Genomic DNA, 8,793 nt, shown 5'->3' with positions numbered 1-8,793 from the left:
TAATTTAATAGAAAAGGTGCACACTGATTTAATATTCTAAATGTTATTTATTTTTTATTTTTTGTCTTGGAACGACCCAATTTTTGCGAAAATCCATGGAAACCAGTTATATAAGACTGCTGACAAAAATTAGATCGTAGATTTTTCAATTTCAGTTAAAAAAATAATGTTTTATGCATTTTGCTTGAACTGTTAGCCATAAAATATTCATTTTCGAACGGAAATATGCAAATCTGCGACCTGATCTTTTGTCAGCAATCTTTTATCATTGGTTTGCAGATAATTACGCAAAAGATTTGGTCTTACCAAGACAAAAAATAAAAAGTTGTAAAAACGATATATCTGTGAGAGTGCAGCTTTAAGTATTATGATTAAAAACGCATAGTAGGTTTTTGGTATAACCATAACAATATGTCATCTATTTTGTATAAGTTTCTATTGAACGATTTTACTGCTCATGAACATTATTATGGATGGTTTAGTTATGTCAAAGCTATTCTTGATGAATGTGTATTAAGGTTTATATGGCAGAACAAATATTATACTGCTTCAGAGCAATCTTTGTTGAATCTAATCGAAACTTGTTTAAACGACCAGTTCAAACAGACCTGGAATAGTGATGTTTTAATTCCTCCAAATGTACCAATTACAGAATTTACAAAAACTGAATTGGAACTTAAAAATTGTTATCTTAATGTAAATGAGAACCTTGTCTAGTCTCTAATAAATGTTAGACTTTGTAATAATCATTTACCAATTGAAAAAGGAAGATGGCTCGGCATAGACAGAAACAATAGAAACGATTGATTTTGTATGTAAGCGGCTGGTACAACGGTTGTGTTTTGTTTACGACTCGATAAAAACTAGAATTCAATACTCAAGACCAATACAATGTGTTAAAAGTGTTTGTATAATTTATAAACGGATACATCGTACAGGTACGAACATTCCACGCAGTTTACTTGTGTTTATATTTGATAATGTCTGAAATAACTGAGATCAACAATGAGCGGGCTGTGACCACTGAATACAATGGCGTCCCTTTAGTTTCCATTAGGGAATTTGAGTTGTTTGGCAACAGACGGACTGGACGTTCAGAATGGATTTCTCATGCTGAGTTATTCAAGGCCATTTCTCTGAGAATTAACTCTTCCCATATTAAGCGCATTGGAGCAATGTGGCGTATTTAAATTACATAATTAACCTTGACGATTAAGTCAAACTAATGGCAGAAGGGGTACCATTAAGAAACAAGACAATACGTGTATTGCAAACAAATCACGGTAGACTAGACAGTAAAATTACTAGAAAGGTGCGGGTTAAAAACATTCCATTTTCCGTAGATGACGGAGTAAAAACACGTAGCCTGACATTGAAAAATGTCGAGATTATCAAAACTTTTCGTGAAAAGTAAAGAATTAATAATAAACTGACAAATTGTGAGACAGGCGACAGACTAGTGATCGTCAAGTCATCGTCACTGAAGGAGCCTCAACCAACATAAATGACAATTGCACTATTTACTGCTCGCATTTGTCATGCAGGCCAAACTAATTATGGTACCCAGATCGAGCATAAATGTAGAAAATGTCTTCAGACCGGACAAAAATATGCTGAGTGTCCTAACGATTAGATCTGCTGAAAGTGCCCCCACCCAGGACACAAACAGTCGGATTGTCCATCATCTGTTCAATCAGAATCAGAAGCTACTGATACGGACTCATCTGCCGAGGAGTCGTCAAGTGAAGCCCCGTCCCCGCAGGCTTAACCAGAGATTTCTGCAAAATCGACGCAGCACAAACAGGCAGCTAGTCTATCTCATGACTCCTCGAGGACAAGGACAATTAGCCAAGGTCAACAGACAATAACAAAATTTGTTTCAATGGATAACAATTGTGAAACTCCAAATAAGGGCAAACAAGGATGTGCAACGGAGCGATCTCCACCTACTCCTGTAGACGTCATTCATGACAAGGCCATATCTAAAAAGAAAAGAAGAAAAAAGACTCGTAGCGTTTATAGTGTCCTTAGATGTTTTCTTGTTTAAACATACGACTACGCAATAGTTAAATGGACTACGACGTTTGATAATCAGTTTATTTAAAACGCTTGTATACATATTTTTGTGTTTGTTTACATATATAGACCAAGACACTATATACAATGTCGATTGAAGACTTTTATACTTAGTTATTTACTAAGATAGCAATGTATTATAACCAAAACAATGTAAACTATTGCACAAAATGTATGATGTTTTATATACATATCTCTACGTATATGTAGATGCGTTTGTGTGTGTCGTTTTTGTTTTGAAAAACAAAACACTATTATATTACCTGTATACGATTTAGCATTGACAACACATGATACTATGTTTGTCCTAACATGTGTCCATTATATGTACCGTTTATTCAATGAAGAGTAATATACAATCGTCAAGTGCATACATCAGTGCAATAATTTTAATAGAGCGTTATGCGTTTTTGCACTACATTATTTTGTTTGTTGACATGTTTTTTTCAGTTTTGAGATTATTTTGTTATGTTCTTTGCATACTGCACTATTAACATGTTGTCAGATATCAAGATACACCATTTCGGTACACACTTGATTTACTTCATGTGAAGCTAGTCAACATGAGTGTATTAGAAACTGGTATTATAATGGTTTATTCAGCATCTCTTAAATTTCGCCTTTATATCATAAGGGTGTTTTTTCTATATGACTAACAGCAATAAGTATTTTAGAATTCTTTCAAAATGCAAAGTCCCATTATTTTGATTTGATTGTATTACAACTCGACATAATAATTAAGCATCACTAATTTCAAATGGTTCGTGCTAATACTGTACACTTTATATCGCTTAATGTTCAAGGATTACGAGAAAAAAGCGTTTAGGTTTATTTGAATGGTTAAAAGCCCAGAGAACCGACATTGCATTCTTACCAGGAACGCATTTTACAGAAGATATTGAACAAATTATCAAACATGATTTTATCAATTGGACACTAATTAATTGTAACGGAAATTCGAACAGTAAATGTTGCTCAGTACTAATTAAAAATGAATTACAAACTAATATTTTAGACAAAAAAAAATTACCACAAGGCAGATACATAATAGTTAAAACAGAGACACTTGGAAACACATATTCAATTGTTAACTTATACGCACCTAATAACAAATAAATGAGGAACATTATTTCAGAGAAAAGCTTAGGAATAAAAATATTTGGAGCGGACACTTTGACTATAAATGATCGAATAAACAAGCCAGTGCTAAAAGATTAACAAGACAGTGCTAAAAGATAAACAAGACAGTGCTAAGAGATTAACAAGACAGTGCTAAAAGATTAACAAGACAGTGCTAAAAGATTAACAAGACAGGACAGTGCTAAAAGAATGCAACACTGCTAAAAATTTAACAAATCTTATTAAATTACATAAACTTTGTGATATTTGGAAATTATTAAACATTTAAAAGATACAATATACATGGCGACGTAAAAAAAATATCGAAAAAAAGCCGAATTTACTATTTGCTAATTGACCTTAACCTAGTACCTCAAGTATATACTACCGACATACGACCTGCAATATTTCAAATTACAGACCACATGGCTATTTCGCTTAAGATTAAAATACCTTACACTCGAGGCCCCGGTTATTGGAAATTTTATAACTCTCTTCTTGAAAGCAACGACTGCACAAACACGATAAGGACTCTTCTTACACAAATCATACAACAAAACTTTAATCCTCAAATTAAGTGGGAAATTTGCAAAACAGAAGTTCGAAATAAAACCATTGATTTTTCCAAACAAAATCGTCATAATCAGTTTTGTAAATTAGAAAAAGAACTCAAAAACCTTTAGACTTCTCATGACCTTAACCCTAACGAACACGTATTTATACGCATCAATGACATAGAATCGGAAATAAACGAAATATACATATCCAAGGCGAGGAGGTGCACAAATACGTTCCAAGGTTGAATTTATTGAAAAAGAGGAATCTTATTCGAAATATTTTTTTAAACCTAGAAAAATCACGACAAAGCAGGAAAGTACTTAATTCAGTGACAATAGGCGTAAATAGAATATTTTAAACTTAAGAATATTTTAAACTTAAGATATATTAAAAGCTGAAGCAGAATTCTATGAACATTTATACAAGTCAAAATTTGAGGGCAATAAATACTATACACATTACATTAATAGTATCAACCTAGAACACACTTTTGATAATAATGTTGCAAATAAATGTGATGGGGAATTATTATATTCAGAAGCAACAGCATCTCAATGAGATAAAATCTAACAAAAGCCCAGGCATTGTGGCCCTTACTGTAGAGTTTTACAAAGTCTTCTGGTCAAAAATTGACACTTAGTTTCAACTCTAAATGAAGGGTACCGTAAAGGTGAATTATCTCTTACACAAAAACAGAGTGTTATTTCACTGCTTTAATAGAAAGAGAACCAGAAAATCTTGAGAATTGGCGATCTCTCTCCTTATATATTAACTACAAATAAGGAGCAAAACGGCTTCAATTAATTTTACCAAGCATAATAATCCTAGATCAACAAGGTTATATAAAAGATAAAAATACAAGTTTTAATATTAGAAAAATGGACGATATTATTGATTATACAGATTTGTGTGGAATAGATGGTGCTGTTCTATTTTTAGATTTTAAGAAAGCATTTGACACGGTTGAGTGGCCCTTTATGATGGACGTTTTAGCAAAATTTGGGTTTGAAGATTCCTCTTTGAAGTGGATAAAAACCTTATACACGAATATAACTTCAAAAATAGAAAATAATAGGTGGATATCATAATCTTTTTCGTTATATCGGGGTAACCGACTCGGTTGCCCCATGGCTGCTCTCCTGTTTATTATCATAGCTGAAGTACTATCAACTAAATTAAGAACGTCTATCGTATATGAAGGTATATAAAGATACAAAATAAACACCTACAAGTAACTCAGCTACCAGATGACATTACATTATTTTTAAAAAATCAAACTGAAATTTCAATTGTTCTTGAAATCATTGATAAATTTGGAAAACATTCGGTATTAAAACTTGATAGAGCAAAAACACACGGTCTTTGGATTGTGAAGTTAAAAGGAAGAGAAAACACATTGATATACAATATTAATTTCACATAGAATTACGTTAAATCACTTGGGGTGTATTTTGGTAATAATAAAGATGAATGTGTGAACTTAAGCTGAAAAGATAAAATTGAAAAATGTATTAAACAATTAATAAATGCGTGGAAAAACGAAAACTTTTTGGCATAATCACAGTCATCAAATCCTTACTATTAACTAAACTAGTATACCTAGCTCAATATATTACACCTGTAGAAGTGATTAAAACAATAAACTATGATTTTCGAATTTCTTTGGAAAGGAAAAAGAGATAAAATGAAGAGATTTACAATGATTGGAAACAAACTTGAAGGTGGATTGAAGAAGCCTAATTTTGAATGTTTTTCAAAAGCTATGATAATAAAATGGACCAACCATTTGAAAAGTAGCATCGATGCGAATTGGTAGATAATACCATCGGCACTTTTTAATCAATTTGGAAATAATTTCCTAATTTTTCATATGAACGTCGACTCGATGAAATCACAAATGAAATACACGCATAAAATATCAAAATGTTACAAGCACTTACTTTCTATTTGGGTTCAATTTAAACAGCTTCCTGTTAACCAGACTGACGTAATTAGACACCATGATATAAGAAAACAAATAATATGGGGTAATATTTTTTTCAAATGCAACAAAAACATTCTTATCTTTAAAAACTGGATCGATTCTCGTATAGTTTTCGTTAACGACATTCTTTCTAACTCAGGAAAAATAGACACAAATATCATCTTAAGTAAGTTAAAAAATAAACATAACTGGGTTGCAGAAATAAATATACTAAGAAAAGCCTTCACAAATCGTTGGAAAAACACGCGTACAACTGTCACATCAATGAATACAAAAGTCAATCGAAAATTATTACTATTATGCAAAAACATACCTCTTAATGATATGACGAATTTACAAGATTTACATAAAACAAAATTTTGAAAAGCCCTTTATGCACAAGTATTGGAATAAGCACATACACGAGAATATTATTTGGAAATCTTGGTATTTTATAACACATAAATCAGTCGTTGACAACAAAGTTAAACAATTTAAAATAAAATTACTTCATAATTTCGTTCGAACTTAAATTTCTTTACTTGGAAGATAACAGATTCCCTCTGTGTATCAGTTGTAATGGAGTAGAAGATTACGAATATTTTCTCAAACATTGTCCCTACCTGTGTGTTTTTTGGAACTCTATAAATGACGTGTTAAAAAAAGTGTGGTTTTAACAGAATTTTAAAACACATTAAATATATTGTCAAGGGATATAAAATATACCAAAATAAGAATAATACTGTATATTTTGTCCTTAGCCAAATAGCGTACTGTTTCTATAAGCCATATTTTGTAAGCGAACGAAGATCGGTTTATGTTGATATCTTAAATTATTTGTACTACGACCTAATTGTTCCCCAAAGTCATTATTCAAAAACAAATGTGTCATCTCGTTTTTTAATGATTTTGTAAAATGTACTAAAGATACTATTCATATGTAATTTCTGGATACGACATGTTAACTATGTATATTCATGCTTTTTTGTCTATGTGATTATTTGGAATGAATAAACGGATTGTCATGCTTGGCAATTCCTAAAAGAAAAAGAAACGATAGAAAATGTCAATTATGTACTGTAAATGAAATTGGTGATGAATTCCACTATCCTTTATCGTGCCCATATTTTGCTAATGATAGGAAAAGATCCTTACATTATGTAAACATGCATAATACTAATATAATACACGAATTTTCACCTCGCTATACACAGATAGAACGAACAAGTGACAAAATTTAACCGTCGATTCCAAATTTTATGAACTTATACAAAAGTCTGCTTCTATCAATGTAATCGTAAGCTTTTCGTAATCAATAACACAGCAAAACAACTTGTTTTTGCTTTCAAACTGTTTTTGGATCAACGAATGCATAATGTGTATACATATATATATTTACAAATATCAAGCAATACAATCCCAAAGTCAAAACCCTACCTACAGGACCCAGGCACATCTGAGTTACGTCACCGCCCCAACAACCCAACAAACACAAGGAATGAAATGAATCAGTGATATTCAGCTGTGATTGTAATCAAATATTAATGTGCTTGGCACTTAATTCCAAACTTGTTGAAATGAAATACAAGTAATGCAGATGCGGTGGTTTACATCTGATAAAACGTAAGGAAATGTTAATAAAGAAAGGAATATTAAATGTTGTATGTAGTAGTAGGTTGTCAGACACGGTACAGAATTCGTCTGTGATAACGTCACACTTTTCAAATAAGTCCACTTTCCATTCATTTATGTATGTTTTTTCTTCATCATGTCCAAATGTATGTAATGTCTGTTTACATAATAAGTGCGTTACAAAGCCATGCGTTGTTGCTAGACGTATTGAGAGATAGCTGTTAAAAAGTTTGTTTCTGGCCTCATTAGAAATGGTACACATGGAAATATAGTGACCACGATTGTCGTCTGTCAGTGTTGTACAATGTCTGTAAATAGTTCTAGTCTGGGCACTTGTGTCCGTCAGGAACCGCAAACAGCTGTGGCGTTGTATACTTCGACGTAGAATTCGGCGGCAGCCCATATAGTGGATTTGAAATCTGTCAATGTCCGGATCGCAATCGATGCGGGTAAGCCATTCTTATTTGTGATATTCAACCAAAGGCTTTTGAATAGACGTTTCCAGGGCAGAAGAGACAACACTTGCTGACGGTGTAGAGGTTTGGTATTACTCCCCGTTGGCCGATGGTATTGCGTATCAGGAATTGATTGAGTCTGTAGTCAAATGCTTTGTTGGTGAAGTTGTGTGTTTTCATACAGCAAAGTTTATGGGAGAACAGATGTTTTCTTTGCCAATGTGGAGTATCTTTGGAAGCCCCAGTGCCATGTCAGTACGAGTTCATGGTGGGATATTTGGCACAATTTTGCTTCGAGCCTTAAGACGCGTTATATTTTCAGAATGTCAATTTGCGTAAGAGTTGACCATAACTCCGCCCCATGTAACACTGATGGTACATCAATCTTTTGCACTATAAATCTAGCGGGTTTACGTCGAATCAGGAATTGTCATTAAGGAAAATATGGAGGCTCGTCCTTTTCTTGATCTTGCTTCAACAGAAAGGCTGCATTTGAGAGATTTATGGAGAAATATTCCTAGGTGAATTGTAGTTTCTGAGGAATGATGGACAGTTTCGTTAACCAGTACAGTGTCGTTGCAGCTTTTCTTTTCCCTAAAGATTATATAAGCACACTTCGATTCAGTTAGTTTGTTACCCCATATATTGGCATACGTTATATTAATGTTAATCTGCGCCTGAAGTGATGATCTATTTGTAGAAACTGACTTTAGGTCGTCTGCTAACGTCGGGTTTCCGGTTTTGATGTCTCCAATGAAGGATCCATATGGGGAGTCCTTTAGGTAACGCAGAAGCTTGCTGATGAGATGGAGATAGAGCCAGGTTGACAATATTCCCTCCCCCCTCGGCGGACGCCTTTGAGGACCGGAAATGGAGGTGATGGCCGTTTGTAACAACGATACTTTGTATATCCGTATAACAGTTTTTTTGGACTAGGGCACTTGTGGCCTAGTTCATAGCCATACACGCGCTATCTGCATTCTCAAGCCG

The sequence above is a fragment of the Mya arenaria genome, chromosome 4 (assembly GCF_026914265.1).
Source record: "Mya arenaria isolate MELC-2E11 chromosome 4, ASM2691426v1".
Lineage (NCBI taxonomy): Eukaryota > Metazoa > Mollusca > Bivalvia > Myida > Myidae > Mya > Mya arenaria.
The sequence above is the reverse complement of the archived record's forward strand: the minus strand, read 5'-3'. Positions refer to the sequence as shown.